The sequence below is a fragment of the Ambystoma mexicanum genome, chromosome 13 (assembly GCF_040938575.1).
Source record: "Ambystoma mexicanum isolate Mex_15411 chromosome 13, UKY_AmexF1_1, whole genome shotgun sequence".
Lineage (NCBI taxonomy): Eukaryota > Metazoa > Chordata > Amphibia > Caudata > Ambystomatidae > Ambystoma > Ambystoma mexicanum.
In genome coordinates this window covers 689,455,106-689,467,644 of record NC_090938.1, presented here as the reverse complement: position 1 = coordinate 689,467,644, position 12,539 = coordinate 689,455,106, and positions in this window count along the sequence as shown.

The window sequence follows — 12,539 nt, the reverse complement described above, 5'->3', positions numbered from 1 at the left end:
ATAACTAAACAAACGTATGCATTGCATCATGCATGGCTAAGCTGCGGAAACCGCAACTTAGAGGACTCTAGAATTGAGCGGCAGCTTATAAATCTCTTACAATATACAATAATAATCTCTTGTATATTACTCGGTACTCCCCAGTGGGCGTCTTTTGCTCCAATCAGACCTTTAGTCCACCATCCAATGCCTCGGGGTCTCGCTCATATGTATTCTCACACACATATTCAATGTGCTGGCATTGCATGGTCACTATGTCATCGAAATGCACTATGGTAAAATCATGCTTATTGCGTTCTTAATCACCCAGAAATGGCCATTCTACATAAATTGTACCGCCCCAGTGGGCGCAACAAATTCTATTCCAGAAAGCAATTGGGTCAAACATGGATGTTATTGCTACTAGACTGAGTTGTACCATAGTCTCAAGTACACGGACCATAGTAAACAGCTCTCGGAAAAGCGCACATGTAAGTTCAAGATTAATTCCTGAAGTAAAACTAAAAGGGCTGAAAAAGGAGCCTTTGCCATTGCGGCACTGGCGGCCTGGAATAGCTTACCATTGGATCTCAGGCTGGAAAGTAAACTAGAATCTTTCAAGAAAAAGTTAAAAACCTGCTTGTTTGACTAATTCTGCGGTCTCTGCTCCCTTTCTCTTCTGCCGTTCCTGGTCTATGTGTTTTGTTTCTGTCCCGTCTTCGCCATCATGTCTATGGGTCCATTTCTGCGCATTATAAGTTAATTAAAGTAAAGTGCCAATGCACATTAAAACCAATATCAAAACACAATTCACATTCACAGTTATAATTGCAGTTTTAGGATTTTGTTATCACTTGAAAACATGCAAGTGCATCCTCAAGTAATTCAGGTATTCCCAATCCTTTGACAACAATCGTCATCTATTAGATACATCTCTAACTAAAGTGCCAATGCATATTAGGACCAATCTACAAGTGCAACTCATAATAAAGACGCATTACAATGCGCAATAGCAACAGTCTGACTGGAGCAATGTACCTAATAACAAACTCTCAAAAATAAAGAGCTAAGGCAAGTTCCAATGCTGTAAACAAATGCTGAAATAAACTCAAAACATTACATTCAATCAAATGTACTGCAAGTTCTTCTCCTGTATTATGACCATGGGGTTTCTTAGTATTAAACGTGATGATCAGTTTAGATTCTAATTTTCTCAAGGTATGTTCTCTGTTCCCACTTCTCCTATGGACAGGTACATTAGCTAGTGCCAGCAATTTCATTTGTGTAGCATCACTAGAATGTTTGTCCGAAAAATGTACTGCCAATGGGTAGGTTACATCTTGATTGAGCATGGCCCTATAATGTTGTAGAATACTCCATTTCAATTGACAGATAGTAGAGCCTATATATAAAGGTTTACACGGACAAATTACGGCATACACTACAAACTGTGAAAAGGCAATTTATTCTGTGTTTTATCTTCTAAATCTTATCCAAATTGTGCCCATAGTACAAGGTATTAGATTTTTCTGCAAACCGACACATTTTGCAATTATTACATTGAAAGAAACCCAGTGGTGGTTTGGATTTCCGAAGCCAATTTTCTGTCATCTTCTCCTCAGCCACCATACTAGGTGCTATCAGGTCTTTCAAAGATGTTGCCTTACCAAAGGTCATCAATGGTCTCTCACCAATGGACTCACTTATTGTGCTGTCTGTACATACAATAAGGCCAATGTTTGTTCAGTATTTGCCTGATAGCTGTGGCCTGGTTACTGAATCTGCTTATACATCTAATGGGTTCACTCTCTTGATTTTTTCTATGCCTTTTTGATGTTTGAGTGTATGCCTCAATTATGTCTTTTTTCTTGTAACCTCTTTCTGAGAACCAAGCTCTCTTTAACTCAGCTTCAGTTTCAAATTCTTGTGGGACTGAGCAATTACGTTTGCCCCTGATCATTTCACCATATGGAATGCTAGTTTTCAATTTCCCAGGATGGTGACTTGTGCCATGAAGTATTGCATTAGATGCTACTTGTTTTCGATGTAATGTACTTTCTCTTTTGTTTTCCCTCACATAGAGTTCTACATCCAAGAAGACCAATGTTTCCTTACTACATACACAAGTCAATTTCAAATTCATGTCATTGATATTCAACTTTTCCACAAATTCCAATAGACTTTCCTGACTCCCATTCCACACCAGGAATAAATCACCAGTAAACCTGTACCAGCAGACAACCTGGTTAACAAAATCATCACTATGCTCTGCCCAGGCTATAGTCTGCTCCCACCACCCCATATAAAGATTTGCATATGTGGGGGCTATACAAGAACCCATGGCAGTGCCATACTTTTATCTGTATAGTTTGTTATCAAATAGAAATGCATTATGTTCCAAGCAGAATTGTAACAAAACCATAATCATTTCATGTTGTTGCTTGAAACTCACAGATCTGGTGTTCAAAAAGAATTGACATGCCTCCAGGTCAGACCTGGTGGCTGCAAGGGCACCCACGAGCAGAACTCCTAGTATGGCAGTACGGTAGCAACGGTAGCCGCCATACTTGTAATGAGGCCCTATGACAGGTACAGCTGGAAGGAGATTCCGAGAGCGCATTGTCATGGTTACCGACAGGAGACACAGGTTAGGGAGGTAGGGACAGGCAGACCCGGTCTGGGTCGAGAAGTTACACAGACTATTGAGCTGTAAGATGTCTTTCCAAGAGATGCAGGACTGACAGGGCCAGTCTGATCTCAAGCCGAATGTTCCATATTCCGGATGCACATTTGAAGAAGGCCTGCTTTCCCATCTTTCTTTTTTGTTGTTATCGCAGTTATTGGTTTGCATGCCTTGGATTGGCTCCGAGAGGTGGTGAATTTGTCAGCGAGGTAAGCAGAGGCAGCAGTGGTGGTTAGTGCCTTGTAAGTGATGCAGGCTGACCTGAATGTGATGCGGGTCTGCAGATTCAACCAGTGGCATTCCCTAAGGGTTGGAGTAATGTGGTCTCCCTTTCTCAGTCCTTTGATGAGAGGGGGTGGCTCAATGCAGAATGCTATTTGGCAGGGTAAAACTGGTTTCAGGAAATGCCAGTGAGGAAGACATTGCCACCATCCAGTTGAGAGATAAAGGGTCCTTGCAAGACATTCCAGAAAGTAGAAATTGCTTTTCTGGGTCAGAGAGAGTTGGTAGTAAGCAATTCTGAACCTTGAAGGAGAGGTTGCAGTCAATGTGTCCGGAGCTGTGCTTGTTTCATGTTGTTGCTGAAGAAAAGACATTTTGTTTTTGTTGAGTTGAGTTTCAGGTATACTGTACTGTTGTATACTGGCATGACAGTCAAGCTGTTCTATGACGTCTGGCATAACAGAGGTGCGCATGGGAGTTCTGGAATGACAACGTGAGGGAGAAAATGAGTTGAGATGTGAGGTGTTTCTTGACCTGGAGATGCTGCGCTGCTGATGGGTCAATATGTATTACTGAAGAATAAACTTACCGTTTGACAATCATGCCTGCCTCCCTCGCCTACTTCAATTTGGCGACACACGCCCACCCGTCTGACCCACGCATGATGACACCCATATGTTCGCTGGATCTTCTGCAATCTGATTTTACACTGACACAGTAAGAGCACAGCATCTGTGGCACTAGGTGAGCAGCGTTCACTTAGCTGCCAGCATCCAGAGTACCTCGGTGCTCCATATTTCCCCAGGCTCATCCAGAGATTTTGCTATTAATTAAGGTTCATCCAATGTATACGCCTGCGAGCGCCATCCTGTCATAAATCGCTACACTTCGTGGTCCATATGGCACAAATGGTAATACATGGGAATTAGATCCCTTAATGACTCTTTCAACATGGCGCCCAAGTGCTCCTCAGATATGGAACACTTACAACTGTCTAGTTATTTTCAAAATGGCCACTCACAAAAGTGTTGGTTCACAGTCTCATGCAAGTTAAATGTTAAATGTTAAATGTTAAAGGTATTTGTACCGTGCACCGTCACCAACTGAGTTGTTCCGCAGGCGCTCTGGCGGATCTGCAAACGATAAGGTGGGATGGGTTAGTAAGGTGAAGAGGGAGTAGGATAGTGAGAGGAGTGGGTTTCTGTTGGCAGCTTCAACTCGGTATACACCGGGTGCTGAGCTTTGGTGCAGGTATTGGATCGGTGTCAGTCCGCGTGTGCTGTTGCTCCGGCTTATGTGTTGTTGCAGTGTTGTGAAGTGCGTGCGGCTTGTGGTGCGAGAGATGGTTGTGTGAGTGTTTGGGTGAGATAGGTATGCAGAGTTTGAGGTTATATTGGTTAGTGGGTTACATGACCTTTAGCATGCTAACATTCACAGTTTTGTCTAAGTGTGGCACTTGTTGGCCTTCACAATCCTATCTAGATGCGGCGCCGGCTGGTGTTTACAGTTCTAAGTGTGGCACATGTTAACATGCAAGTTTCATCTAGGCGCGGGCATGCTTTCCTTCAATCAATGTCCTTTCTAGATGCGACGCAGGCTAACGTTCACAATTTTATCTAAGTGTGGACATGCTAATATTCACAACTGCATCTAGATGCGACGGGATCAACACATCCAGCATGGTGCGTTGCTTCAAACTTGATCCAGTGCCTTCCTAAGCATTCCTACTTCAAATCTTTCCTAGTATCCCTTTGTTTCCATTCTTTCTCCCTACCCATCTTGCTGTTACCTTTTCTCCCTTTCTTGTTCTACCTTTCTCTCTCTTGTTCCTCTTGCTGCCGCAGAGGGACGTCAGGATCTCCTGGAGCCTTGCAGTCGTCAGCGCAGCCCATGCGCCACCACCGCAAGCCCACCCATGTGCAACACGTTCCCCATTTCGTGTTGGAATCTGAGTGACTGTTCATGTTCTGTAGTATTACGAGATCGGAAGCCTCGCGCATGCTTGGGAAATCCCTGTGTGGCTCTCCGTGTTCATTGTTTCTGATCCCTCAGCCCTCCGAATGCTCGCAGCTCCTGCGAGCCTGTGCCTCGCTCTGAGCTCTTGCCTCGTGCTCCCCAAGGAGCACCCTGCAACCTATTGGCCAGCGTTTCTTGGCTTCACGCTGCCACATTAAACCCGCGACTCTCATTAGCCGACATTTCTCTCGTGTTGCCAGGACAACACGCAAAGCTTAGGCTATCCGAGTCCTCACGGATTGATCTCTCATGTGTGAACAGCATCTGATTCGTCCAGCGGTGTCTCCTGCAGACATCCAGAACATTTACAACCTCCTTGGGTTGTCCGAGCTGCTCCCGCACACCCAGTGCATTGTCTGCATTGCTAATAGTTCTTGTTCTCTATTTAGTTGTTCGTTCTTACTGCAGGCAATCCAGGAAGACGCATGAATGCTTCTCAGAACTCCCTAAAACCAGCGCCTTCTATTAGAACAAGATAATCTATTGGGTTTTATTCCCCATGAGGGTTTCCCAGGATTTCCCCTCTGCTCTGTTTCCGACTTTCAGAGACCGGTGAGGAGCGTGGTAGGCCCCCACTTTCTTCTGATGCAGACTGCGCAGCAAAAAATGTGAGTCCTTTGTGATTTCTGTGAATTTCCACGTGTGGTCATAACACGTCCCCCCCCCCGCCCCCCCCCCCCCCCGTGTGTCTGCAGAGGAAAGGACCTGCCACGCTGGTGCGCTGTGCATCTGGTTGCCCAGAAACATGTCACTCCAGGCATCGACGCGTGGATTTCCAGGCAACACTCTTGCGCAGGAGCGGCAGCAGTGCTTCCAGGCGGCATTGTTGTTAGTTGCCTGGTAAAGTGCTCCCTAAGGATCCCGTTGCTCGCAACCTGTGCACGATGAAGCAATGCTCATCGCAGCTATTTTGAGGAGTTATTAAAGCACCTAGGGCCTCATTATGGTCATGCCGGTAACTTACCGACTCCGCCATGGAGAAAGGGGGAATTACCACCCCGTTACAAGGTTGGCCGGGCGGTAATTCCCCCTTCCTCCATGGCCCTTCCACATTCCCATTTTTGCCCCATAGGGCTCAATGGGAATGGGGAAGGCGCTAAGTACGATACCGCAAATTGCAGTACCGTACTTAGCACCAAGGTCCCTTTGCGGGTCCCTACTTTAACGGCTGGTGTAGACCAGCCGTTAAGGTCGGGTCCCGCAAAGGGACCTTGTAATCAGGCGATAATAGGTTAACGGCGCTGCAGCTTTTTTACGGTGCCGTTAACCCATTAGCGCCAGGGTCGTAATGAGGCCCATACTCTATTGTCAGTTGCTGAGCAACACATAAGGAGCTATTTCCAATACAAAGTCAATAAATATTTGAAATTCAAAGTTGAGCTGACGCTGCACATGGTATGCAGTGATTATATTGAATACAAAACAACTAATGAAAAAATAACGAATGAAAAAACAACTAATATCAAATTAACTAATTCTGGAAAAAAAGAAAAATAGGGTTGTGAGAGGGAACAGTGGCTTTGGGGGTGGGGAGAAAGTATTATTTAAAAAGGGGGGGATTTGGGGGAGAACCCCCAAAAACGATGAAAAAGAAATGAGTTATTTTGGAGTTGGTTGTTTTTGATTTGTTATTTTTTTCATTAGTTATTATTTCATTAGTTATAATTGCATGTAACCCTGGACATAATCAAAAATACAGTACTAAACAGAGCCTTTGCCAACGTGGGGCAGGCCCACAGAAAAATAATAAATCCAGAGGTGGTTCATTAAATACATGTGTGTTTATAAACAGTTACAGAAGGCACACATGCAAATAGCCATTTCCATTCAGAACTAATGCACATATACCATAATACCTTTAGGAGACGGTACCAGTAAATATTTTCAGATAAAAGCCAATTGCTTCAGGTGACTGGCATACAATATCCCCAGAGATACCGAATACTGCTCTGCCTATCACATTCCAGCCTAAGCCATGAGATCCTCCAGTTCCTTGGAAACGCTGGAAGAAATCCTTTGAGCACTATGCCTCAGCTGTGTGTGGGGCAAGTTAGGGCATTGAGCGGGAGGAATCTTTGCTGATGCATTGCCTGGGCACCCTGGGTCAGGAAAAACCTGATAATTTACCTGATTTACGGGAAGATGAAGCACACAACCTTAATGAATATGAGAAATGAATAGCAAAATTGGATAAGCAGTATGAATGCAGAGTGAGCATTTATTTGTATTTATTTATTCATATTTTTAAAGCACACATCAGTCCAAGGGCATCGTATTGAAAAGATATAAGTTTGGGAAGAGAACTCAGATTGAGAGTGAAACTGTGGAAGCATGTATTACGCCACTAAGGGGTCTGGCAAGAACAGGCAATTTCGGCCAGCCAATGGAGGAGCGACTAAGGGATCAGTTTATGCTGGAGTGTAGTGATGAGAAAATTAGAGAACAACTGTGGTGCAAATGAGGTCCACCATTTGAAGAAGTCCTGTGCATCGCAAAAGAAGTAAAACACACTAAATAAGTTTGTGAAAAGACTTGAAAAGAAGGTTCAACGTGTAAAGTTACCAGAAGGAAACATTGCCAGCAATGCATCAGAGTCAACAGCAGCTGTTTCTAGTGGAAGGCCTTTGCTTTCAATCACAACCAAAGTAAACAATACAAGCAAACTTAGTTTGAACTTCAAGTCTACTTCAAAACCAACCAATTCACAGAAAAAGTGTTTCAGATGCAATGCACTGGGTCACTTTGCTAACAGTCTTACTTGTCTGGCACTCTAAGCCAGATGTCAGAAATGCAAGAGGAAAGGACATCTAACGAAATGCCTTTGCCATTGGTGATGAAAGTGAAGAAGAGTTAGATGGTCCACGAGATTGTGCAATTACAGGTGGTTGTAAGGTTGATGATAGACTTTGGAGCAAAATATACCTTACTTCCCAGAAGAATCTTTGGCAAGATGTTCACAAACAAACAGTTGTTGAGAGTTGACACCAAACCACAAACCTATGGTGGTGCAAAAATTGACTTAATTGGATGGTTTGAAGTCATGTTGGAGTTTAAAGGGAGAACAGCTCCAGGGAAAATCTGTGTCACTGAAAGGGGATCAGTGCCTCTTCTAAACTGGTTAAAACAAAAATGATTGAAATCAAACTACAACCCAATAATGCGGAATGTGTTTTACAGGTTGATGGAATGAAGTTGAATGATCAGATTTTCAGTGACAAACTGGGATGCCTAAAAGGTGTTTAACCATTGGATTTGCCTAATGTAAGATGCAAAACATGTTGTTTAAAAAGTAAGAACTGTTCCTATAGCTTTAAGACAGGAAGTGAAGAATGAATTACGAAAGCTGAAAGACTGCATTATACTAGAAAGAATAGACTCATTCAGATGGGTCTCGCCCTTAGTAATAGTGGTCAAACCCAATGGAAAGTTAAGGATGTGTGTTGTGTGAGAAACCTGAAGGTGTCTCTCTAGCTAGTACCCAGGGATCTGTCATCCTACTAGCCAGGAGACGGCCATCACTATTGTATCCAGTTCCTGGGGGTGGACCAGGGTGGGAGGATCACCGGGATGGGGGGGTCTTCGGCGAGTGGGATTGGGACACCGACAGCCGAGACTCGATATCCCCCTTCCTTTGACACCATTTCCCTGTTCTCTCACTTAGGACATTCAAAACAACTACCCCCCCTTTTCCGACATGAACACTTTCGCACAACACAAAGAACAACGGGCTAACAGCAGAGGCATTTACCTGACATGTCCCAATACAAGGGTCAGGCAAAGTGAGGCAATTAACCTGAATCACACACACCTGCCGGTCCTTTCCCTTCCCCACAGGGATAACAGGTGGAGACTGAGAGCACAGTACGTGGATGGCAGACAGCACAACAAACCAGCGAATCAAGCGCGGCAGTTCAAGAGAACTTCAGTGTACCATCCACAAACCAAAGGTCGAATAGAAAGATTCAATAAGATCTTAAAACTAATTCTACGGAAATTGATAGACAAGGACGGGAAGGACTGGGATCGAATGATCCCATGGGCACTATTTGCAGTGAGGAAAACCCCCCAAGCTTCCACAGGTTTCTTTCCCTTTGAGCTATTCTATGGAAGATAACTGAGAGATGTCCTGGACATGCTACGGGAAACCTGGGATGAACGCGAGGAGACCCCCATTCCAATATCCCAAACCGCCACTAGAATGCGAGAACACATGAAATTAGTCCGGGACTTAGTTTGTACTCACATGGGAAAAGCCCAAAGCCAGGAAAAAGGGCAGTTACGATAAAAAAGTAAGTTTAAGATCCTTTTCTATTGGGCAAAAATTGCTAGTCCTCTTACCCACCTTAGAAAACAAACTTGTTTCCAAGTTGCACGGACCTTATGAGATAATACTAAGGACGGGAACTTGCACGTATAAAATAGCCCAGCTAGACCAAAAACAGAAAGTCCTCTTACATCACATGAACCTCTTAAAAGAGTGGAAAGAAAATCTGTCAGCTATACATGCCAAAGTTCTAGCCTGTCTGGTTCCTGAAGACATAGATAACTTTGACTTAATTCCACCCGAGTTATCTGTCCAACAACGAGAATATCTAAAAGACAAAAAAGTCTCATTCCTTGATGTATTCTCAGAAATACCGGGAAGAGTAAGAGGAATATATCAATATATTTGAACACCTAAAGCAAAGTAGTGCACCTAAAACCCTATCGTCTACCGGCGGCCCATAAACAGATAGTGATTGAGGAAGTCAATAAAATGTTGAAGGCTAATATCATCGAACCTTCCTCCAGTCCATGGTCCTCTCCTATCATGTTGGTCAATAAACCCGACCGGTCCTGGAGATTCTGCATCGATTTCCGTTAAGCTAAAGCCATATCGGACTTCAATGCCTATCCCATGCCACGCATCGATGACCTAATTGATACACTAGGAACAGCCACCTTTCTACCCTAGATTTAACCCAGGGGTACTGGCAAGTCCCTGTATATTGGCAAGATAAGGAAAAAACTGTATTTTCAACACAGGGTTATTCCAGTTTTAAGTCCTCCCTTTCTGCCTACACCGCGCGCCAGCTACATTCCGTTTTATGGATAACATCCTACAACCCTATTCTGATATTTGTGGTGGAGCTTAAATTGACGATATCATCATTTATAGTAAAACCTGGGAAGACCATCTCTTCCATCTGTATACCATCATGAAAGTCCTTAGGTATGCTGGCCTAACTGCAAATCCAGCTAAATGCAGATTAGCCCAATCCTCTGTGAAATATCTTGGCTTCTTCATAGGGAACGGAACTGTGAAGCCCCAAAATGAAAAGGTAAAAGCTGTTTTGGATACTCCACCTCCCAAGACCAAAAGAGACCTTTGAGCTTTCCTTGGGTTAATAGGATATTACTGTTGGTTTATCCGCAACTTTTCGGATAAAACGGCACGGCTGACAGATTAATTTAAAAATGCTGAACCCGAGAAACGACAGTGGAGCGAGGACGTTGAGGTATGCTATAACATCCTAAAGCAAACACTATGCCAAAACCCAGTCCTAAAGGTAGTTGACTTCTCGAAGGAATTTGTGTTACTGACGGACGCCTCCTTAGGAGCCGTCCTGTCCCAAATTTATAACAGACTAGAACACCCCATACTATACACCAGTCTCAAGTTATTCCCACGTGAAAAAAACTACGGTCCCAATACAAGGGTCAGGCAAAATCAAGCAATTAACCTGAATCGCACACACCTGAGGGCCCTTTGCTTTCCCCACAGGGATAAAAGGTAGAGCCTGAGAGCACAGTACGAGGACGGCAGATAGCACGATGAGACGGCTAATCAAGCGGGGCAGTTCAAGAGAAGAAGAAAGGCGGCAGGAATTGAGAGGGTGGCGAGGACATAAATGAGCTTGCCCTTTTTGTCCCAGACCTGAGGAACCTTCGTGGAGGAGAGCCTAAGACTGTGAAGAATAGCACCAGTGTCTCTGAGAAGATGTCAATGGTGCATGGGGCAAGCCTTGGCCGATAAGCAGGAGTGAGGGAAGCTCCTGCAACCGTGGTACCGGCCTTGACTCCGATGAAGAAGAAAAGCCAAGCGGTTCATCACAGCCGGTGAGCCGGACGGGAAACAATAAGAATCAGGCTGTGTTGAGTGAGAATCGCAAGTTTTGAACCAAGTTTGATAAACTATGAAAGAACTGTAAAGAGTGTCAAAGGCGAGACCAGCTGCACAGGGAAACAGACACCACATGGGTACTAACTCAAAAGGCTCTGGTCAATCCCCATCTGAGAAAAACTACAAATACCAGAAGGCCATAGGAGGGCCAGCGAAATAGGTCAAAGAGGTCATACAGAGGGCCAAGAAAATCCCTGTACAATCGAAAGACTTTGATCTACAAGCAGTGTGAAAGAAAGGGAGGTGAATCCTGAAAGCAATTGTGAATGTGAAGTTGGCAAGAGTGAACCCGACCAAGGGATGACGGGAGGGGTGAAGTCATCAACCAAGTACTTAAAGTCAAGAGAAGTCCGAACCGGACCGATGGAGATCCAGGGGTGAAGCCATCACCCTACGTGAAACTGTGGTAAACAATTGAGAAGGGACAGCACCCAGAAGAGGGGGACCAGGGGTGAACCCATCACCCAGCGAGCATTGGAAACTGAACGTTATTTGTTTGTTAAATGAACTTTTCTTTTGGCATATTGAACACGGCAGTCCCTCGAAGGCAAGAGACTTTCAAAGGAAATGAAACATGGCCATCGACGGTCCTGAGAACTGCCATTTAACTGTCAATTTGTGCTGGAGAAACCTGTGCTTCAAGCTCCCATCTTACCCTGTGTTCAAAACGTGGGGAAGGAAGACCCAAGCTACTGCATCCTGACATATTATTTGAGAACACTAGTTTCTTTTCTTGAGAACTATCACACACCCCTTTTTGTATTAGTTGTAAGGTTTGGCAACAGGTTTCTTAGCATAGGCCCTTTTAACTGACATGACACAACTAGGACTGCCTTCTTTTTTATTTGATGGTTGAGGCTTGATCCCATGTTAGATTTATGTTTAGATTAGGTGTTTCTTCCAACCTGCATACAGCATTCATTGTTTAATAAAAACCCTTGAACTGTGATCACTTGTGTCTGTATTACTTGTTGCCACTATGAGTCCCTCGCAGTGGTTCTCTGTGCTATAAATAAATGCCTAATACCGGACTGCCATCCTCTTCCTCACATCTTGGAGACTCTTTCGGCCATGAATGGTGCTAGCATATCTTCATCACTGGATACAACTGCAGCATTCCATCAAATTAAACTGCATCCGGAGTCAAAACAAATTACAGCCTTCATGACACCAGAAGGGTTATTTCAGTTTGTGCGGATGCCCTTTGGTCTTGTCTCAGCTGCTTCTGTATTGCAAAGGATCATGTACGAGACCTTTAAAGATGAGGATGGAGTCATATGTTTTCAGTATGATATTCTAGTATTTGGCCCAGACCAGCAGACACATGATCAGAGGTTGGAAAAAGTAATGAAAATGTTGATTTCTGAGGGCTCTAACGTTGCGCAAAGAAAAGTGCAAGATTAATCAAAACAAGATAGAGTGACCAGGGAATAAAGTCACAACTGAGGGTGTAAATGTTAAAGAGAGACTTGCCAA